The 23977-nt window shown below is 43.1% G+C and overlaps 1 long non-coding RNA gene across 1 annotated transcript in view; it reads right to left on the reverse strand.

The window, feature by feature from the left end:
* Positions 1-314: 314 nt before the first annotated feature.
* LOC120998003 overlaps positions 315-23977 on the reverse strand; it is a 50966-nt gene continuing 27303 nt past the window's right edge. Inside the window, exons 2-4 of the long non-coding RNA XR_005778277.1 lie at positions 6445-6618; positions 2326-2450; positions 315-629 (exon numbers count right to left, since the gene is read on the reverse strand). This is a non-coding gene — a long non-coding RNA (uncharacterized LOC120998003). The remainder of the gene's footprint in view (positions 630-2325; positions 2451-6444; positions 6619-23977) is intronic.

Genomic DNA, 23977 nt, shown 5'->3' on the forward strand with positions numbered 1-23977 from the left:
TACATGCTACAGACATAGTGCTGTGATGTCACAAGTTCACAACAATGCACCAATCAGTAATGTGTAGTCAGACCTGCTAAAATGTGAAGTTGCATGTGTTACGCCAAAATATGTGCATCATTAATTGCCGATTTGTGAAATTGAAGATATATTGGAGCACTCTATCTGCATATAAAGCTATTGTAATGTTCTGTCGTGCCACCCATTTTCTCCAGTCTCAGGGAACATCCAGCAGCTTGAAAAAGGTAGCAAAAGTGACCCATGCCTGTATTGCTTGCGCAATACCCGCATATTACATTGCCGATTTTTGCAATCAAGAAAATAATGGCGAATTCGCAAATTTATTATGAGTATTCGCCCAAATATTTGCGAAATATCGCAAATTCGGATATTACCCCTACCGCTCATCACTAATGGGCATCTAAATTCAGGGAGAGCAAAACACACATATATGTCAGTTGTACCTCTATGTCAGAAGGCCACACAACATGTTATCTCGCTCTATGCCAGAAGACCTCCAATGAGTAGGAAGAGACTCAGCTATATATTACACTAATTAAAAACAACCTGTGGGAGGATGGATCAGCAATCGTACAACCAATATAGAGAGACACACTTTCAGATATATGCTGCAAGATCAAAAAACAAAAATAATCATCACATCCTGCAAGATAAGATATATATCTTTTAGAGTACTACAAATTGATAAGTGGCAGGGAAATGAAGATCATTAAACAGTTAGAATTGTAGCTTCATTTGTTAATGTATTTAACAGTTCCCAACAAACTCCTTCTCAGTTCCAGCACAACCTTTAGTTGATAATGATAGCTTTAGCCCATTATCTCTATTTTTAAGTCAGCCCATAAATCCAAGTAATTTTTTCTACACTATTTATGAAGTAGGTGCTTTTATATTCATTACCTTCTGTAATGCAAACAGGTACTGTTATGTGTACTGTTATGTGTACTCCATCACTCCAGCTAAAGCTTTCTGTACATCAAGATCTTTTCATAGCCACTTTTACTATTTAGTAAATTTTGTTCCCTTGGCTCAAAGCATAACTTTATAAAATGCATTCTGAAAGTCTACAGACTGTGGATTCAGTTTTTATTAGGAATATCTCTATACTTTGCTACATTCAACTTTTACTCAATCCTGTCCAGTCTCCCTATCCCACAGCTGGGACACCCACAGCATGACGCTGCCACCACTATGCTTCACTGTACAGAGGTATTTGGGCTGGGGGGATGGGGGTTGTGGGCAGTGCCTGGTTTTCTCAAGACATGATGTTTAGAATTGGCTAAAAAGGCTAAAAAGTTCAATCTTGGTTTAATCAGACGAAAACAATTTGTTTTTCACACTCTGAGAATCTTTTACGTGCTTGTTTTCAAAACTCCAGGTTGGCTTTCATATGTCTTTTACTGAGGAGAGGCTTCTTTCTGGCCACTCTGCCATAAAGTCCAGATTGTTGGAGTGCTACAGTAATGGCTGACCTTTTGATAGCTTCTTCTATCTGCACACAGAACTTTTGGAGCTAAGACAGAGTGACCATTGGGTTCTTGGTCTCCTCTCTCACCAAGGCCTTTCTCCACTATTAGTTTTCTGGGGTGTCCAGCTCTAGGAAGAGTCCTGGTTGTTCTGAACGTCTTCCATTTATGAATTATGATGGTCACTGTTCTCTTGAGAACTTTTAGTGCAGCATTTTTTTTCTACCTCATCAGATCTGTGCCCACACACAATCCTGTCTCTTAGCTCTACAAGCAGATTTTTACTCCTTATGGATTATTTTTTGTCAGCTGTGAGACCTTATGTAGAAAGGGGGGTGTCTTTCCAATTCATGTCAAAGCAACTAAAATTACCACACTGGGACTCCAATCAAGGTGTAGAAACATCTCAAAGATGATCAAGAGAAATGGGAGGTCCCAGATCAAAATTTCTAGGGTCTGAATACTTATATCAATGCAAAATGTTAGTCTCTGTTTTAGTAAATTTGTAAAAAATAAATAAATTCTGGTTTACTTTCTCATTATGAGGTATTAAGTGCAGATTAATGAGGGAAACCTTGTTTTTTTATTCTACTGCATGTACACAACATAACAAAATGTGAAAAAGAGTCTGAATACTTTAGGAAGCTCCCCCAAATCTCTTAATAATTACTAAAAGTCTGCTCTGTAAGCCCAGTTCTCACCCCTGTAGCACCCTACTAGTGATTGAGACTTACTCTGATTTTGTACCCTTACTAAACATTCTCTGTTTACTATCACTGAGCCAATTGTTGGCCAATTTATATATGTTGCTACTTATAAATTGATTTTATATACCAACCTTTTTTTGTGGCACAGTATCAAATCCACATAATTTTCTTGGTCCTACATGGAACTTACTTTCTGCTTCTAGACATCGATCAGATTAGTTTGACAGGACTGACGCCTCATCATTCTGTGTTGATGCTGTTTACGAAAGTTATTTTGATTAAGAAACTCCAGAATAGTATTTCTAATAAACTTCAAATATTAACCCTCAATAGAGGTTAAACTTATCAACCTAGTTTCTGGGCTCTATTTGTGCATTTTTTGAATATTGGAACAAAATACTGTATCTTATGCACCAGTGCTGTGGAATAGTTCTTGTCATTATAGAGTCCTTAAAGGGAAACATGGATTTTTTTCAAATCCATTTTTATTGTAAAATTATTTTTTCATTTTTGGCTCTTGGCTTTTTGGCTTTTTCTTTATTTCTTTTGGCAGAACTTGCAATGTTTTAAATGCAAAATATTATCTTGTTGTAGTTAGCACAAATGATAAAACTAAGGATGAGCAAACCAGTTCGGACTGAATAAAGCTAATTTTCAGATGACAAACAAACCCAAATATTTTCAGGTTTGTTTCAGACAAATCCATTTAAACGGGCATAGAGCCATTTTAGCGCAGATGTCGGCGGGATAAAAGCAATAGTTGTTTGCTCATCTCTACATAAAACCATCTAAATAGATATGAAATCCCTGGTCAGTTTACTGCTGCGGTCACGGAAATACATTATCTGCCAGGTAATTCTTATTAATAGTAGGTGTAGAAATGGGTTGACTGTTTGACAACTCTCTTGATAGGCCTGTCTGAGAGTTAAGGGAGGCTGTCTGCTTTTGTAAAAGTTCAAAGAAAGATGAAGTTAAAACTCCAGAACAGGAAGGAGAATACATGGATTGAAGTCAATAAATGATACCCAGAAAACCATCTACCGTATATACTCGAGTATAAGACGAGTTTTTTGGCACATATTTTTGTGCTCAAAAAGCCCCCTCGTCTTATACTCGAGTCTAGGTCTGTCTTAGCTCCGGTAATAGCAGGCAGTGCGGGGGGCGGCGCTCACTCACTGACGTCACGCACCTGTGCCGCCTAGTGTGAGCAGGCACGTGACGTCAGTGAGTGAGCGCCGCCCTCCGCACTGCCTGCTATTACCAGAGCTAAGACAAAGTACCGGTAAGATATCCAAATAATCAGAGTAAAGAGCTCAGCAATGAGCAATGATTAAAGTTAAAGTAGTTACTGATTACCGTAGTTTATATATATACTTGTCACGGCTGTATGTGAGCAACAAGAGCATGCACAGAAAATAGAGCTACTGACCGGACCCAAACTAGGGAGGATAAAGGGTGACCCCTGTCAGACCCTCAAAGCTCTCCCTATGCTGCTAAGCCGATGCCCAGATCCAAATGGTGGAACGAGGCATGCTTACCTAAGACTGATGACCACTGTAACCCCTACAATAGTGGAAGGGGCACGGCCACCGGTGCCCTGCTCAGTATATGGAGGGAACCGTGGTCGCCTCGGATCCAGTCAGAAAACACACAGATACACAACAATGTCTGCACACTTAGCTGAAGGAGCTGCAGCCGCAGTGAAGACGGATCCAAAGACAGGCTGGCAATATCCGGAGTACTTGCTGCAGCAGAACACATGTCCAGTGAAAGGATAGCATACAAGGGAAGATACTCAAGCAAGAGCTACAACTCAAATGAGAAATATAATCCACACACTACAAAAGGAGGAGGGGTGATTTAAAGGCAGGGAAATCAAACGCAGGAGGAACAGCTGGGAGGAAGGAAACAGAAAGTAAAGAGCTCATCACAGGGGCGGAGTAACAGAGCAGTGAGAACTCCTCCAAGCTCTGGTAGTGACAATACTGCTGTGAGCGTCGGGGAGGGGGATCTGTGGATGGCACTGTAGGGGGATCTGTGGATGGCAGTGCCATCCACAGATCCCCCTACAGTGCCATCCACAGATCCCCCCTCCCCTAAACAGTGCCATCATGGCACTGTTTAGGGGAGGGGGATCTGTGGATGGCACTGTTTAGGGGGGAGATCTGTGGATGGCTCCCTGTATTTAATGCAGAGTGTGTGTGTATATAATGCACACACTCTGCATTAAATACAGGGAGTCAGAGTCAGACTCCCATCAATCTGAGTCACCCTCTTGCAGATGTGTGTATATAATGTAGAGTGTGTGCATTATATACACATAAACTCTGCATTATAGCTGCATTTCCCACCCTAGTCTTATACTCGAGTCAATAATTTTTCCCATTTTTTGGGGGTAAAATTAGGGGCCTCGGCTTATATTCTGGTCGGCTTATACTCGAGTATATACGGTACTCTATTTTTTTTATTGAAAAAGATTGGTTGGTTATAAGTGATTTAAAAAGTTGATGGAGGTGGATTTAGATATTAGAAAAAAGGATCTGTTTGTAACAGGACTTAATTTCTCCAGAACTCAAGGGTGAATGTCGTCGGGACTTGGCTGCATTTCTTCTTGGGTTTAGCAGGTGACATAATGGAGAATTTACATTATCCTTAGAGGGAATCAGTCACTATAATCTACAGTAACACATGCGTAGTACTGCAGAAATGTAGTACAGATCTCTATTCATTTTTCCTACTGCCCCCCCCCATTCCCTCCACTGTCAGCACTCAAAGCTGCATTGATATACACAGTCAGGACTGCTCTGCTGTGCCAACATGATGAGAGGACTCGTGCGCACGCATTGCAGTCCTGACAATGTATTTCAATGCAGCTCTGAGCAATGACAGCATGGGGGGGGCAATAGAAAAATAAAAAATTTTGATCTGGACTCCATATCTGCAGTGCCACTCATTTATTACTGTCGATTGGTCCAAAACCAGGGTGACAGATTCCCTTTAATCGTATCATCTGTCATTGAATGTTCCTTTATAAATTCAGTAGAGAAGAAGAAAATTATTAGATTTCCCTTTCCTCATCTTTCTCTGCCATTATATGCACAAATTATTTCTGAGGGGACCAACCCTTTCAGTTTTAAAGGGGATCTGCAGGATTTTCATATTAATGAGGTCATCAATATAAGATTGGTGGGGGTCCGACTCCCTGCAACCCTGCTGATCAGCTGTTTGAAGAGGTCACAGCACTCACTGGTACTCTAATGAGTGCTTGAGCCTCCTCAGAACTTACTAAGTCGCTGTGCTTAGTATTGCAGCTCAGCCCCACTCACTTCAAAGTAACTGAGCTGCACCTAGGCCATGTGACCAATAAGGCCCCTTTCACACGAGCGAGTAGATTCCAGCGCAGTTTTCACTGAACGCATCTGCAACGCATCCAGACCTAATCCGGACACTCTCGTCTGCAAGGGGCCTAAATGTGCAAGAGGGCTAAGTGCTCAAGGAGAGGCACAACTATAAGTCACTTTCACATGATCAGTATTCGGTCAGTATTTTGCATCAGTATTTGTAGGTCAAAAGCAAGAGTTGAACCTACAGAGAAAAGATATAATGGAAAGAGTTTCACTTATTTTGGGGTATTGGCTCTCTGGAACGTTATTAGTACAGGAGTAAATTAAGTGCTTACTAGAAAAAATCCCCTAAAACTAAATTTTTTATCAAACCAATAGAAATAAAAAAGAAAATTAATCCCCACGCAAGATATTAAATCTATTAAAGACTGATGTGGCTAAATAGATAATACAATTAAGTATGGCAATATCCTTGGCAGATACACTGAAAATACAATGAAGGCTGGTTGGTGGGTTTACTCACGGTTACCATATACTTGAGGTAATTCTTATTTCTATTGGTTTGATTATGTTAAGTTTAAGGAGATTTTTTCTAGCACTATTTTGGGGTATTGGACCAACTTGTGTTTTTGGTTTGCAAAAATGCAGAAGTAGCAGTCTTTATTCCAGGACATAAAAAGAGATCCAGACAAGGACGTGATATTAAAAACGTATGGTTTACTTTGAAGGATGCATACAGCTTGCATTGCCCCAAGTGACTCCCACAGTAAGCAGTTTTAATGCATCCTGCTGTTCTTTATAATGAGCACTTCTTTATTTCTAAATGAAAGCACTGATCTATAATCATCCATGATACAGTAGCTTTCAATTTATAGAGGTTATTCTACACTGTATATATAGACTTACCTATTCATCCTGTAGACTGAAAAATTGCTGTGTGATTTGTCAAAGTTGTAGGAGATGTTGTAGCTCATTCAGATGTTGTAGTTCGCTCTGCTTAGGTCTGTGCCCTGGAAGTCCATATGATTTCTGTTCTGGGTACAGCTTCAATAGTTGTACCAGAAGACCCCATTGTCTAAACTGTTTTGATTGATAAAAATGACCAAAAAACACTAATAAAGTACACGCATTGACAGAATTGCTGGTACCTTTCCATTAAAGAAAGAAAAACTCACAATGGTATCTGAAATAATTGGCAACTGACAAATGTGATAATTAGTGTTGATCGAGCGCCAAAGTGCTCGGGTGCTCTGGTGCTCGAGTAGAACACTTTGGGATGCTCATGTGTGCTACAGAGCACCAGAGCACAATGGAAGTCAATGGGAAAACCAGAGCATTAAACCAGGCACCCCCTGCTCTGAAGAGGGGAGGGTGTCTGGTCCACAGGAAAAGGTCAGAAATTGATGGAAACACCACTGAAATGGTTTGGGAACAGCATGGGGAGGATGTCTGGATGCATCTTGGACTCCTAGGTCGATGCTGGGAATGATGTTGTCTGAGTAGAACGCCACTTTTACAGACTGACTAGAATACGCACAAAACCGAAGATAAAATTGATTTTAGAGGAAAAATTGTTAGGAAACATTCTTTCCTGTATATTTACTTGAATATAAAGTGCAAGTGCTGCCAAAAATTACAGGGAAGAGGCACTCCGATACTACCTATATAATACATAAAGGAGGGCCTCATTCACATTGTGGTGCAATTGTTCAGGTAGTGGGACCCCTACACTCATAAAGCCTATTCACTAAGTGAAAGGGCTGCCAAAAATTACAAGGAACCGGCACTCCAATACACCCTTTATTACACATAAAGGAGTGCATCATACACACCCTTGAAAAATTATGATTGATGGCCTGCTGACCCTCAAACATTAGGAGCAAGGGCCTGCTGGTGACCCTCTAAAACATTAGGGGTGAGGGACTGCTGCTGATCTGACCATCTAAAACATTAGGGATGAGGATCTACTGCTGAGCTGACCCTCTAAACATTAGGGGTGAGTGCCGGCTGCTGATCTGACCACCTAAAAAATTAGGGGCGAGGGCCTGCTGCTGATATGACCATCTAAAACATTAGGGGTGAGGGTCTGCTGCTGAGCTGACCCTCTAAAACATTAAGAGCAAGGGCAGCCTAATAAGCATGTTGATATGATGGAGGAGGAAGAAGAGGATGAGAAAAGGAAGATTGACCCATATACCCTTTTTTGTGGTGGAAGGGGTGCATGGGAATAAAGTGTATTCAATACACCATAAAAGCCACATTTAAAGTGCCTTTATGTTCAGCCGCTTTCCTCTGGTGGTTTAGAGAAGTCAGGGGCAATCTAGGCCTTGTTCATTTTGATAACAGTCAACTTGTCAGCATTTTTAGTTGACAGGCGGATGCGCTTATGAGTTATTATGCTCCTAGCAGCACTAAATACACGCTCTGACAAAATGCTGGCGGCAGGGCAGGCCAGCACCTCCAAGGCGTAGGGTGCCAGTTCGTGACATGTGTCCAGCTTGGACACCCAATAGTTGTCATAGGTGGGCTAGGCATGGTATGTGTGTGAGATTGCCGAGCTCCAAAGCAGCCACCAAGTTACGGCAGTTATCAGAAACAACCATGCCTGGTTGTAGGTTGAGTGGTGAGAGCCACAGCTCAGTCTGGTCCCTTATACCCTGCCACAGCATTGCGGCGGTGTGCTGTTTGTCACCTAAGCAAATAATTAGATTCAGCACGGCCTGTTGCCGCTTCCCCACTGCAGTGCTACACTGCCTCCAGCTACTGACTGATGGCTGACTGGTGCTGCAAGATGAGAATTCAGAGGTGGAAGTGGAGGAGGAGGTGGAGGAGGAGAAGTGGGGGTTGCAGCCACTAATGTAGGTGATGGCGGAAATCCTGATGGAAGTAGGGCCCGCAATCTTTGGCGTCAGTAGCACCAGTGCCATCCCAGGGTATGACTCGCTCCCGGCCTCCACAATGATCATCCAGTGTGCCGTCAGGGAAATGTAGCGTCCCTGGCCAAAAGCACTTGTCCACGTGTCAGTTGTTAAGTGGACTTTCCCAATAACTGCGTTGGTCATCAGGCTGTGGAAAGCCTCAGTGTCCACAAGCCTAAATGGCAACATTTCCAGGGCCAGCAATTTGGAAAGGTGCGCATTTAGTGCTGTGGCCTATGGGCAGGTGGCTGGGTATTTGCGCTTTCGTTCAAAGGCATGGGGTATGGATATCTGTAAGCTGCGCTAAAACACAGAAGTGGATGTGCTAGCTGATGGTGCTTGCAAAGGTCCAGGTGCAGGGCGGGAGGCATCCGGGCATGTGTCTTGGACAGGGGATTGGCCAGCACTTAACACAGGGGAAGAGGAGGCTGTGGTGTGACCCGCAGACACTGATTGTAGACCTAGGTGTTCGGCCCACCTATTTGGGTGCTTTGATGCCATGTGGCGGATCATGCTGGTGGTGGTTCATTTTGTTACGGCATAGGTTTCAAATGACAATTCTTTTATTGTCCGCCCTTTCCTCAAAAAAGCGCCAGACTGCGAAACACCTACCCCTTGACAAGGGAGATTGCCACAAAGGGGTGCTGCGGGGAACAGTTGCGGACCTTTTGGTGTGACCCGCCTTCTCCCTTTTGCCACCCAACTGCCTCTACCAGCCTGTTGCAGTGCTGCGGATCCCTCCCCCTCTGTACTGCTGTCCTCGCTCGGCTTGCCACCTTCCCAGGTTGGGTCAGTGATTTCATCGTTCACCACCTCCTCTTCCACTTCCTCACTCCAGTCATCCTCTTGACTTGTTCACCTAACAAAAACCTCACTTATTGACAACTGTGTCTCATCCTCATCATCAACCTCTTGAGACACTAATTGCCGTTGACTTATTGTCAACTGTGTCTCATCATCATCATCCACCTCGTGAAACACTAATTGCCGTTCCCCACCATCATCTTCTTCTGACTGTGGATGCTCAAGAGTTTGGGAATCAGTGCACAAGATCTCCTCATGTCCCTCTTCAAGCGGACTTGGCGAGAGGCCCAAATCAAGGAATGGCGCTGAAAAGAGCTCCTCGAAATATCAGAGGGATCACTTGTTCACTTGTTCTCCATGGTGGGAGGAAGAAGGATCAGGGTGAGGATTCTGTTGACCAGACTCTTGGCTACTGAGACTGGACTTTGTGGAAGACAAGGTGCTGCTTAACCGACTGGAAGCATTATCTGCTACAATCCAACCGACCACCTGGTCGCACTGGTGCAACTTCGAAAATGGTGTCTTGCGCCGCCCTGCAAACTGAGACTTGAAGCTAGGTATTGTGGATGAGCCCAGGGCCACGGACTCTGCGTGCACCATCAGCAGCACGGCCACTTCCCCGTCCCTTACTGCTCGCCTTGAGCATATTAAATGGTATATATGCTTGCAAGTATTGTAAGTGTATGCGCAAAAAAATTACACTGAATGTCACAGATATTTAGGATGCGCAAATGTTATACAGGAGATGTAGAGCAGGTAATGTCGCTGTCACCAGCGGCTAAGAAAACATTACACTGAATGTCACAGATATTTAGGATGTGAAAACGTAATGTCGCTGTCAGCAGCGGCCAAACAATTGCGCTGAATGTCACAGATATTTAGGATGCACAAATGTAACACAACAGATGTAGAGGAGGTTGTGTCACTGTCAGCAGCAGCCAAACAATTGCACACAATTTAGCGCAGGTTGCGCAAATAATATATATTGCAGCCAGATAAAACAATAGTCCTTAAAAGGACTTTTGGGTCTCTAACACTATTCAACACTAAACCCTGCGTAAAAAAAAAAAAAACTATTCCTGTCCCTACACTATCTGTCCCTTCTGCTACCACTCACCCTGACTAAGACTGAGCAGAACCATGCGTCATCAGGTGCTATATAGCACCCAATGTCATGTTCCAGCCAGCCAATCACTGTAATGCCAGTAACCAACATGGCTACGGCATTACAGTGAGTGCCAGTACTTCCCTGCACGTACTTCCCTACAAACGTGCGGGAAGGAGACTCGAGCATCGTGCTTGAGCACACGTGGTGTTCGGCCGAATACCGCGATGTGCTGAGCATCGTGATGCTTGAGTCAAAATGGTGTTCGGCCGAGCTTGCTCACCCAACACTAGTAATAATAAATAAAAATGTGCTGAAAATCAACAGAATCATTAATAAAACAAACTAATGAAACTGGCCTGGAGATGATGGTACTCTTAACTTAATGATGGTACCCTTAACTTAATATTTTGTTGCACAGCCTTATTTTTCCATCACGTTATACACTGCTGGTTCCCATGGTTTTGACCACCCTGTAATCCATCAGCAGTGGCCGTGCTTGCACACTATAAAAAAAGTGTGGGTCTATCAGCACTCCTGTGGTTCTGGCCACCAGAAAGGCCAGCGCATTTTCCTATAGTGTGCAAACACGACCACCACTGCAGGATTACAGGGTGGTCGTAACCAAGGAAATAAGCAATGTATCATGTGATAGAAAAATAAATCAAGCCAGCAAGGGGGACAATATGGACAATCACAATACATTAGTAAGTGCCTTGTATTAACTTCCTCTATATGATGAATGCCATTTGCTGAAGAGCGACAACCCCTTTAACATGTTTGTCTATAACTTTCTTTCTAATCCCCTCAGACTTATCTTTCTTTGCTCCATGTTCATTGTGGTACACACCATAATACCAAACAGCACAGTGACTACTTTTCACCTTTTAACCAATTAAGGACCACAGGTTTATACCCCCCTAAAGACCAGGCCCTTTTTTACAAATCGGCACTCCACAACTTTAGCAGTTTATTGCTCGGTCATGCAACTTACCACCCAAATGAATTTTACCTCCTTTTCTTCTCACTAATAGAGCTTTCATTTGGTGGTATTTCATTGCTGCTGACATTTTTACTTTTTTTGTTATTAATCGAAATTTAACGATTTTTTTGCAAAAAAATGACATTTTTCACTTTCAGTTGTAAAATTTTGCAAAAAAAAACGACATCCATATATTAATTTTTCTCTAAATTTATTGTTCTACATGTCTTTGATAAAAAAAAAATGTTTGGGTAAAAAAAAAACGGTTTGGGTAAAAGTTATAGCAATTACAAACTATGGTACAAAAATGTGAATTTCCGCTTTTTGAAGCAGCTCTGACTTTCTGAGCACCTGTCATGTTTCCTGAGGTTCTGCAATGCCCAGACAGTACAAACACCCCACAAATGACCCCATTTCGGAAAGTAGACACCCTAAGGTATTCGCTGATGGGCATAGTGAGTTCATAGAACTTTTTATTTTTTGTCACAAGTTAGTGGAAAATGATGATTTTTATTTTATTTTATTTTTTTCTTACAAAGTCTCATATTCCACTAACTTGTGACAAAAAATAAAAACTTCTATGAACTCACTATGCCCATCAGCGAATACCTTGGGGTGTCTTCTTTCCAAAATGGGGTCACTTGTGGGGTAGTTATACTGCCCTAGCATTCTAGGGGCCCAAATGTGTGGTAAGTAGTTTGAAATCAAAATGTGTAAAAAATGACCGGTGAAATCCTAAAGGTGCTCTTTGGAATGTGGGCCCCTTTGCCCACCTAGGCTGCAAAAAAGTGCCACACATGTGGTATCGCCGTACTCAGGAGAAGTTGGGGAATGTGTTTTGGGGTGTCATTTTACATATACCCATGCTGGGTGAGAGAAATATCTTGGTCAAATGCCAACTTTGTATAAAAAAAATGGGAAAAGTTGTCTTTTGCCAAGATATTTCTCTCACCCAGCATGGGTATATGTAAAATGACACCCCAAAACACATTCCCCAACTTCTCCTGAATACGGAGATACCACATGTGTGACACTTTTTTGCAGCCTAGGTGGGCAAAGGGGTCCATATTCCAAAGAGCACCTTTCAGATTTCACTGGTCATTTTTTACACATTTTGATTTCAAACTCCTTACCACATATTTGGGCCCCTAGAATGCCAGGGCAGTATAACTACCCCACAAGTGACCCCATTTTGGAAAGAAGACACCCCCAGGTATTTCGTGATGGGCATAGTGAGTTCATGGAAGTTTTTATTTTTTGTCACAAGTTAGTGGAATATGAGACTTTGTAAGGGGAAAATTTTTTTTTAAAAAATCATCATTTTCCGCTAACTTGTGACAAAAAATATAAAATTCTAGGAACTCGCCATGCCCCTCACGGAATACCTTGGGGTGTCTTCTTTCCAAAATGGGGTCACTTGTGGGGTAGTTATACTGCCCTGGCATTTTCCAGGGGCCCTAATGTGTGGTAAGTAGGTAAATGACCTGTGAAATCCTAAAGGTGCTCTTTGGAATGTGGGCCCCTTTGCCCACCTAGGCTGCAAAAAAGTGTCACACATGTGGTATCGCCGTATTCAGGAGAAGTTGGGCAATGTGTTTTGCGGTGTCTTTTTACATATACTCATGCTGGGTGAGAGAAATATCTCGGCAAAAGACAACTTTTCCCATTTTTTTATACAAAGTTGGCATTTGACCAAGATATTTATCTCACCCAGCATGGGTATATGTAAAATGACACCCCAAAACACATTGCCCAACTTCTCCTGAGTACGGCGATACCAGATGTGTGACATTTTTTTGCAGCCTAGATGCGCAAAGGGGCCCACATTCCTTTTATGAGGGCATTTTTAGACATTTGGATCCCAGACTTCTTCTCACGCTTTAGGGCCCCTAAAATGCCAGGGCAGTATAAATACCCCACATGTGACCCCATTTTGGAAAGAAGACACCCCAAGGTATTCAATGAGGGGCATGGCGAGTTCATAGAAATTTTTTTTTTTTGGCACAAGTTAGCGGAAATTGATTTTATTTTATTTTTTCTCACAAAGTCTCCCTTTCCGCTAACTTGGGACAAAAATTTCAATCTTTCATGGAATTAATATGCCCCTCACGGAATACCTGGGGGTGTCTTCTTTCCGAAATGGGGTCACATGTGGGGTATTTATACTGCCCTGGCATTCTAGGGGCCCTAAGCGTGAGAAGAAGTCTGGAATATAAATGTCTAAAAAATTTTACGCATTTGGATTCCGTGAGGGGTATGGTGAGTTCATGTGAGATTTAATTTTTTTACACAAGTTAGTGGAATATGAGACTTTGTAAGAAAAAAATAATAATTTCCGCTAACTTGGGCCAAAAAAATGTCTGAATAGACAGAGGGGTGAAAATGTAAGGACAGAGGGGTGATCAATGACAGGGGGGTGATCAATGACAGGGGGGGTGATCAGGGAGTCTATATGGGGTGATCACCCCCCTGTCATTGATCACCCCCCCTATAAGGCTCCATTCAGATGTCCGTATGTGTTTTGCGGATCCGATCCATGTATCCGTGGATCCGTAAAAATCATACGGACATCTGAATGCAGCCTGACAGGGGGGGGTGATCAATGACAGGGGGGGTGATCAATGACAGGGGGGTGATCAGGGAGTCTATATGGGGTGATCACCCCCCCTGGAAGGCTCCAGGGAGACGCCTGTATGTGTTTTGCGGATCCGATCCATCTATCAGTGGATCCATAAAAATCATGCGGACGTCTGAATGGAGCTTTACAGGGGGGTGATCAATGACAGGGGGGTAATCAATGACAGGGGGGTGATCAGGGAGTCTATATGGGGTGATTACCACAGTCATTGATCACGCCCCTGTAAGGCTCCATTCAGACGTCCGTATGCGTTTTGTGGATCCGATCCATCTATCAGTGGATCCGTAAAAATCATGCGGACGTCTGAACGGAGCTTTACAGGGGGGTGATCAATGACAGGGGGGTGATCAGGGAGCCTATATGGGGTGATCACCACAGTCATTGATCACGCCCCTGTAAGGCTCCATTCAGACATCCGTATGCGTTTTGAGGATCCGATCCATCTATCAGTGGATCCGTAAAAATCATGCGGACATCTGAATGGAGCTTTACAGGGGGGTGATCAATGACAGGGGGGTGATCAGGGAGTCTATTTGGGGTGATCACCACAGTCATTGATCATGCCCCTGTAAGGCTCCATTCAGACGTCCATATGCGTTTTGCGAATCCGATCCATCTATCAGTGGATCCGTAAAAATCATGCGGACGTCTGAATGGAGCTTTACAGGGGGGTGATTAATGACAGGGGGGTGATCAGGGAGTCTATATGGGGTGATCACCACAGTCATTGATCATGCCCCTGTAAGGCTCCATTCAGACGTCTGTATGCGTTTTGCGGATCCGATCCATCTATCAGTGGATCCGTAAAAATCATGCGGACGTCTGAATGGAGCTTTACAGGGGGGTGATCAATGACAGGGGGGTAATCAATGACAGGGGGCTGATCAGGTAGTCTATATGGGGTGATCACCACAGTCATTGATCACGCCCCTGTAAGGCTCCATTCAGACGTCCGTATGCGTTTTGCGGATCCGATCCATCTATCAGTGGATCCGTAAAAATCATGCGGACGTCTGAATGGAGCTTTACAGGGGGGTGATCAATGACAGGGGGTAATCAATGACAGGGGGGTGATCAGGGAGTCTATATGGGGTGATCAGGGGTGATCAAGGGTGAATAAGGGGTTAATAAGTGACAGGGGGGGGTGTAGTGTAGTGGTGTTTGGTGCAACATATTACTGAGCTACCTGTGTCCTCTGGTGGTCGATCCAAACAAAGGGGACCACCAGAGGACCAGGTTAAAACAGCGTCTAATATACCTGTTAGGGGTTAAAAAAAATCACATCTCCAGCCTGCCAGCGAACGATCGCCGCTGGCAGGCTGGAGATCCACTCTCTTACCTTCCGTTCCTGTGAGCGCGCGCGCCTGTGTGCGCGCGTTCACTGGAAATCTCGTCTCACGCGAGATGACGCCAATCGGCGTTAGCGTAGCCTGGGGGAGCCGCCGCGATGACGCCTTTCGGCGTTACAGTTGCGGCAAGTGGTTAAATAGGAACTGACTGATTAAACTTTTGAAGACATCCTTGATGCTAATTACAGGATACACCTTAGTTTAACTTAGTTTAAATCTTTTCTAGGGGTACCATCATTTTTGTTCAGGCCAGTTTCATTGTTTTTTTTATTTTATTATTATTATTATTATTATTATTATTATTATTATTCTGTTGAATCACAATTCAAAAGCTATGTCTTATTTTCAATAGCTGATTTTCAGTAAATTTTTGTTTATTATTACTTTGATCAATTTCAAGTTATTTCAGTGACCACTGTGGGTTTTTCTTTCTTTTATGGAAGGGTACAAACAATTTTGTCCACGTGTGTAACAATTTGTAAATACATATGTAAGTTGAAGCAATGTGCACAAAACAAGTTCCATGGTAGGCTATTTTTGTTAACCTTTGGCTAATCCTTGGCAACTGTAGTACCCAGTTTGCTTTCTCTTATTTAAGGTGTATTTACTAGTAGGGTTGAGCGAACCCGAGCTGTAAAGTTCCGGTTCGTACCGAACTTTACAGTGTTCGGCACCCGAACCCGAACATTTCAGTAAAAGTTCGGGTTCTGTGTTCAGGTAAAATTAACCGCCTCCGGACCGCCTAACGCAGGATCGCGTTCCGGAGGCGGCAGCCCTGCGCACAGTCACGCATATATGCGTCATCTCGCGAGACGCGAGATTTCCTGTGAACAGGATCGGAAGTTAAGCGAGTGGATCTCCAGCCTGCCAGCGGCGATCGTTCGCTGGCAGGCTGGAGATGTGATTTTTTTAACCCCTAACAGGTATATTAGACGCTGTTTTGATAACAGCGTCTAATATACCTGCTACCTGGTCCTCTGGTGGTCCCCTTTGTTTGGATCGACCACCAGAGGACACAGGCAGCTCAGTAATAAGTAGCACCAAACACCACTACACTACACCCCCCCCTGTCACTTATTAACCCCTTATGAACCCCTGATCACCCCATATAGACTCCCTGATCACCCCCCTGTCATTGATCACCCCCTGTCATTGATCACCCCCCTGTAAGGCTCTATTCAGAGGTCCGTATGATTTTTACGGATCCACTGATAGATGGATCGGATCCGCAAAACGCATACGGATGTCTGAATGGAGCCTTACAGGGGGGTGATCAATGACGGGGGTGATCACCCCATATAGACTCCCTGATCATCCCCCTGTCATTGTTCACCCCCCTGTCATTGATCACCCCCCTATAAGGCTGCATTCAGAGGTCCGTATGATTTTTACGGATCCACTGATACATGGATCGGATCCGCAAAACACATACGGACATCTGAATGGAGCCTTACAGGGGGGTGATCACCCCATATAGACTCCCTGATCATCCCCCTGTCATTGATCACCCCCCTATCATTGATCACCCCCCTGTAAGGCTGCATTCAGATGTCCGTATGATTTTTACGGATCCACTGATGCATGGATCGGATCCGCAAAACACATACGGACATCTGAATGGAGCCTTACAGGGGGGTGATCACCCCATATAGACTCCCTGATCACCCCCCTGTCATTGATCACCCCCCCCTGTCATTGATCACCCCCCTGTCAGGCTGCATTCAGATGTCCGTATGATTTTTACGGATCCACTGATACATGGATCGGATCCGCAAAACACATACGGACATCTGAATGGAGCCTTATAGGGGGGTGATCAATGACAGGGGGGTGATCACCCCATATAGACTCCATGATCACCCCCCTGTCATTGATCACCCCCCTGTCATTGATCACCCCCCTGTAAGGCTCAATTCAGACATTTTTTTTGGCCCAAGTTAGCGGAAATTATTATTTTTTTTCTTACAAAGTCTCATATTTCACTAACTTGTGTAAAAAAATAAAATCTCACATGAACTCACCATACCCCTCACGGAATCCAAATGCGTAAAATTTTTTAGACATTTATATTCCAGACTTCTTCTCACGCTTTAGGGACCCTAGAATGCCAGGGCAGTATAAATACCCCACATGTGACCCCATTTCGGAAAGAAGACACCCCAAGGTATTCCGTGAGGGGCATATTGAGTCCATGAAAGATTGAAATTTTTGTCCCAAGTTAGCGGAAAGGGAGACTTTGTGAGGAAAAAAAAAAAAATCAATTTCCGCTAACTTGTGCCAAAAAAAAAAAAATTCTATGAACTCGCCATGCCCCTCATTGAATACCTTGGGGTGTCTTCTTTCCAAAATGGGGTCACAAGTGGGGTATTTATACTGCCCTGGCATTCTAGGGGCCCTAAAGCGTGCGAAGAAGTCTGGGATCCAAATGTCTAAAAATGCCCTCATAAAATCAATGTGGGCCCCTTTGCGCATCTAGGCTGCAAAAAAGTGTCACACATGTGGTATCGCCGTACTCAGGAGAAGTAGGGCACTGTGTTTTGGGGTGTCTTTTTACATATACCCATGCTGGGTGAGAGAAATATCTCTGTAAATTGACAACTTTGTATAACAAAAATTAAAAAGTTGTCATTTACAGAGATATTTCTCACACACGGTATGGGTATATGTAAAAATACACCCCAAAACACATTGCCCTACTTCTCCTGAGTACGGCGATACCACATGTGTGACACTTTTTTGCAGCCTAGGTGCGCAAAGGGGCCCAAATTCCAATGAGAATCTTTACGATTTCACAGAGCATTTTTTACACATTTTGATTCCAAACTACTTCTCACGCTTTAGGTCCCCTAAAATGCCAGGGCAGTATAAATACCCCACAAGTGACCCCATTCTAGGAACTCGCCATGCCCCTCACGGAATACCTTGGGGTGTCTTCTTTCCAAAATGGGGTCACTTGTGGGGTATTTATACTGCCCTGGCATTTTAGGGGCCCTAAATCGTGAGAAGAAGTCTGGAATATAAATGTCTAAAAACTTTTACGCATTTGGATTCCGTGAGGGGTATGGTGAGTTCATGTGAGATTTTTTGTCACAAGTTAGTGGAATATGAGACTTTTATAAGAAAAAAAATAAATAAATATCAATTTCCGCTAACTTGTGCCAAAAGAAAATAAATTTCTATGAACTCGCCATGCCCCTCATTGAATACCTTGGGGTGTCTTCTTTCCAAAATGGGGTCACATGTGGGGTATTTATACTGCCCTGGCATTTTAGGGGCCCTAAAGCGTGAGAAGAAGTCTGGGATCCAAATGTCTAAAAATGCCCTCATAAAAGGAATGTGGGCCCCTTTGCGCATCTAGGCTGCAAAAAAGTGTCACACATCTGGTATCGCCGTACTCAGGAGAAGTTGGGCAATGTGTTTTGGGGTGTCATTTTACATATACCCATGCTGGGTGAGATAAATATCTTGGTCAAATGCCAACTTTGTATAAAAAATGGGAAAAGTTGTCTTTTGCCGAGATATTTCTCTCACCCAGCATGAGTATATGTAAAAAGACCCCAAAACACATTGCCCAACTTCTCCTGAATACGGCGATACCACATGTGTGACACTTTTTTGCAGCCTAGGTGGGCAAAGGGGCCCACATTCCAAAGAGCACCTTTAGGATTTCACAGGTCATTTACCTACTTACCACACATTAGGGCCCCTGGAAAATGCCAGGGCAGTATAACTACCCCACAAGTGACCCCATTTTGGAAAGAAGACACCCCAAGGTATTCCTTGAGGGGCATGGCGAGTTCCTAGAATTTTATATTTTTTTTCACAAGTTAGTGGAAAATTATGATTTTTTTTATTTTATTTTTTTCCTTACAAAATCTCATATTCCACTAACTTGTGACAAAAAATAAAAACTTCCATGAACTCACTATGCCCATCACGAAATACCTTGGGGTGTCTTCTTTCTAAAATGGGGTCACTTGTGGGGTAGTTATACTGCCCTGGGATTTTAGGGGCCGAATGCGTGAGAAGTGGTTTGAAATCAAAATCTGTAAAAAATGGCCGGTGAAATCCGAAAGGTGCTCTTTGGAATGTGGGCCCCTTTGCCCACCTAGGCTGCAAAAAGTGTCACACATGTGGTATTGCTGTACTCAGGAGAAGTTGGGCAATGTGTTTTCGGGTGTCATTTTACATATACCCATGCTGGGTGAGAGAAATATCTTGGCAAAAGACAACTTTTCCCATTTTTTTATACAAAGTTGGCATTTGACCAAGATATTTATCTCACCCAGCATGGGTATATGTAAAATGACACCTCAAAACACATTGCCCAACTTTCTTCTGAGTACAGCGATACCACATGTGTGACACTTTTTTGCAGCCTAGGTGGGCAAAGGGGCCCACATTCCAAAGAGCACCTTTCCGATTTCACCGGCCATTTTTTACAGATTTTGATTTCAAAGTACTTACCACACATTTGGGCCCCTAGAATGCCAGGGCAGTATAACTACCCCACAAGTGACCCCATTTTGGAAAGAAGACACCCCAAGGTATTTTGTGATAGGCATATTGAGTTCATGGAAGTTTTTATTTTTTGTCAAAAGTTAGTGGAATATGAGACTTTGTAAGAAAAAAAAAAGAAAAAAATAAAAATCATCATTTTCCGCTGACTTGTGACAAAAAATAAAAAGTTCTATGAACTCACTATGCCGATCAGCGAATACCTTAGGGTGTCTACTTTCCGAAATGGGGTCATTTGTGGGGTGTTTGTACTGTCTGGCCATTTTAGAACCTCAGGAAACATGACAGGTGCTCAGAAAGTCAGAGCTGCTTCAAAAAGCGGAAATTCACATTTTTGTACCATAGTTTGTAATTGCTATAACTTTTACCCAAACCATTTTTTTTTTTTTACCCAAACATTTTTTTTTTATCAAAGACATGTAGAACGATAAATTTTGAGCAAAATTTATATATGGATGTCGTTTTTTTTGCAAAATTTTACAACTGAAAGTGAAAAATATCATTTTTTTGCAAAAAAATCGTTAAATTTCGATTAATAACAAAATAAGTAAAAATGTAAGCAGCAATAAAATACCACCAAATGAAAGCTCTATTAGTGAGAAGAAAAGGAGGTAAAATTCATTTGGGTGGTAAGTTGCATGACCGAGCAATAAACGGTGAAAGTAGGGTAGGTCAGAAGTGTAAAAAGTGGCCTGGTCTTTAAGGGTGTTTAAGCTATAGGGGCTGAGGTGGTTAATATACCATCGGATCGGAGTTTTCTCCAATCCGATGGTATATTTTAACTTGAATCGTCCCCATCACCATGGGAACGCCTCTATGTTAGAATATACCATCGGATTTGAGTTAGATCGTGAAATCTCAGATCCGACAGTATATTCTAACACAGAGGTGTTCCCATAGTGAGGGGACGCTTCAAGTTAGAATATACTAAGAACTGTGGACATAGCGGCCCCCTGCTGCCTGGCAGCACCTGATCTCTTACAGGGGGCTGTGATCCGCACAATTAACCCCTCAGGTGCCGCACCTGAGATGGTAAACACAGCCTTTAACCTGGAGGATCAAGAAAACAGGGGACGGAGGAAGAATGTCCGCCTGAGGGGAATACCCGAGTTGGTGCTAGCGGAGGACCTGACTGAGGCCGTTCGTCGCTTATTTACCTCCCTAGTAGGAGAAGATCGGGCTGCCGCCATTGTCATCGAAAGGGCTCATAGGGCTCTTAGGCCCAAGCCAGCTACCGGCGAACCGCCCAGGGACGTTGTCTGTGCCCTCATGAACTTTCTAGATACTGCAGCCGTCCTGCGAGCGGCCAGAGAGAAAGACGATGTTTCACTAGATGGCCATAAAGTGCTTTTACTCCAGGATCTGGCGGCGAGTATGCTGGCTAAACGCAGGAACCTACACCAGCTAACCACGCTGCTGAGAGACAGGAAATCGCCGGTCAGATGGCTTTTTCCTTTCGTCTCAGCACTGCAATTGGAGGGAAGCAGTTTACTGTGCGGTTCCCGGAGGACTTACCACCTATATGGGAGGTCTTGGGATCAGAAGCCCTGGACATTCCATCATGGCTTCCCTGTAATACGACATTGGATCTTCCATGCTTGCCTCAGTCGGAGGGTTGGCGGCAAACGCAGAGGAAGAGAACCCCGAAGAAAAGGATCCCCTGATTTGATTCCCACAGAAAGTCTTGCGGACTATCCAAACTGGGACTCGGAGTTCCTTAATCATTGAGAATTGAGGCGGCTGCCGTGTCTCTGTACTGCAGGATCCAGGTTCTATTTTCCTGCCTACCTCTTCTATATCTCCCCTGAGTATTGCTTTCTGTCTTTCTTGACCTTTATGTTGTAGATTCTGCCATACCTTGTTTCTTTCTTTTTTTTTTTTTATATTAACAATTTTTATTGTTTTTCTTGTAACATACATACATAGCATTGGTCAGATAAATCGCACAGATATTCACATTTGTACATTCTCATTAGACCAAGTAATTAGACCTTTCAGTCTATGTTGAAATAAAGTAGAGCAGTTAAAAACATAAAAGAAAATAAAATAACTCACAAAGAGGACCTAAAAGGTCCTAAAAGGATAGGTAGAACAATATTCAAGAAACCTCTATTTAAGTGTGTTGCAGATGTGTCTCTGCGTCAGAGGGTGTTGGTATGTAAATAATTGTAGGTCAGGAGCTGTAACTATGTCATAGGACTAAGGTACTATTCGTATATGAACTAAGTAGTGTGGATTGGGTTGCAGTTTTTAAGTGAATTTTCTGTATTTTCTCCAGGGGGCCCAAATTTGGGAGAAAGACATGTCTAGTAGCAATTCCCAATGAGAAATCTCCTTCAAGCGATAAATTTGATCAAGTCTATTGATCCAGTGTTCTAGACTAGGGACCTCCGTTGACAACCAAGAGTTTGGGAATTAGTAGTCTGGCGGCTACTATCATGAAGGAGAAAAGTGTTGTTTTTGCGGGATTTGGTTGTCCCAATACCAAGGCTGAGTAGTGAAATTTCAGGGGTGCAAGGGAAGGAGGTTTGGCATATATGGTTGCTAAGTTTAATGATCTCAGACCACCATGGCTGAATCAATTCACACGCTCACCAAAATGTTGGAAGAAAGAGCCCCTCTCTTTACAACATCTCAACAGGTATCAGTGTAATGTGGGATTATAGAGGCAGGTCTTATCTGGGGTCTTGTACCAACGCATCAATATTTTGTAGCTGTTCTCTTGAATAAGAATACATCTAGATATCTTATGTGGGATTATCAAGATCTTTAGTATGTCAGAGGGAGACAGTGTATGTTGCAAGTCCCTTTCCCAGAGCCCAATTGCAGCAGGTTTAATAGCGGAGGGAGGAGATTTAAGTTGTTTGTAAATACTAGATATGGCCTTGGGGTGATAAAGAGAAGCTCCAATCATCTTATCAAACCAAAGAAGATCTTGAGCTGGTGAGGTTTCTTTAGCAAAAAGGAGTGATTCCCTTCTAATAAAGCTTAAAAGAAAAGGGTTTTTGATTGTGACCTTAAGAAGATCACAAATATCTTGATCCGAAAGGATACCTCCATCTTTGTTAAATAGTTTTGAAACCTCCAATTCTGTTTTTTCAAGAACAGAGGGGCAACTGTCTCTTAATTCTTTGGGAGCTAGGGTAATTACATCTTTTATGGAGATGAAAGGAGAAGGTAGAGTCAAAGCCCCCATGTTGGCCGAGAACCACCCCCAGACCTTTAAGGTGTTCCTGATCAAGGGGTTCGGTATAGTGTTGAGGACCGGGGGGGTCTGTTAGCCAAAACGAGGGCTCTAATAGGGGAAGGTAGAGAAAGCATTTTCTAGCATCAACCACAACTTATGGGGGGGGGGTTTCTATCCAGTCTACTACTCTTGCGAGTTGAATAGCTTTCATATATATCTCCGGGTCAGGGAGTCCGATACCTCCCCCGGATCTTGGTTTAGTTAAAGTTTCAAAAGAGATACGGGACTTCTTCCCCTGCCATATAAATTTACGTATATTCTTGTTAAGAGCTGAGAAATAGGATTTGGGGATTTCGATGGGAAGTACTTGCATCAAATATGTAAGTCTAGGTATTACCAGGGACATAAGTATGTTTTTCCTCCCAAACCAGGACAAATAAGGAAAATTGAGGGAATCTAATTGAGTGATTATGGATGCTAAGAGAGGTTTGTAATTAAGTTTAAATAATTCTCCAAGACAAGGGGATAATTTTACTCCTAGGTATGTCAAGTGTTGGGTATGCCAATTAAAACGGGATTTGTTTTGGAGAGATGTGAGGGTATGTGGGGAGAGGCCCATGTGGATTATCTGGGATTTAGTTGCGTTAATTTTAAAGTTTGACAGGGAGGGGGGGGGGTTTCTAATCCAGTCTACTACTCTTGCGAGTTGAATAGCTTTCATATATATCTCCGGGTCAGGGAGTCCGATACCTCCCCCGGATCTTGGTTTAGTTAAAGTTTCAAAAGAGATACGGGACTTCTTCCCCTGCCATATAAATTTACGTATATTCTTGTTAAGAGCGGAGAAATAGGATTTGGGGATTTCGATGGGAAGTACTTGCATCAAATATGTAAGTCTAGGTATTACCAGGGACATAAGTATGTTTTTCCTCCCAAAC

This window comes from Bufo bufo, chromosome 4, assembly GCF_905171765.1.
Source record: "Bufo bufo chromosome 4, aBufBuf1.1, whole genome shotgun sequence".
NCBI classification, from domain to species: domain Eukaryota; kingdom Metazoa; phylum Chordata; class Amphibia; order Anura; family Bufonidae; genus Bufo; species Bufo bufo.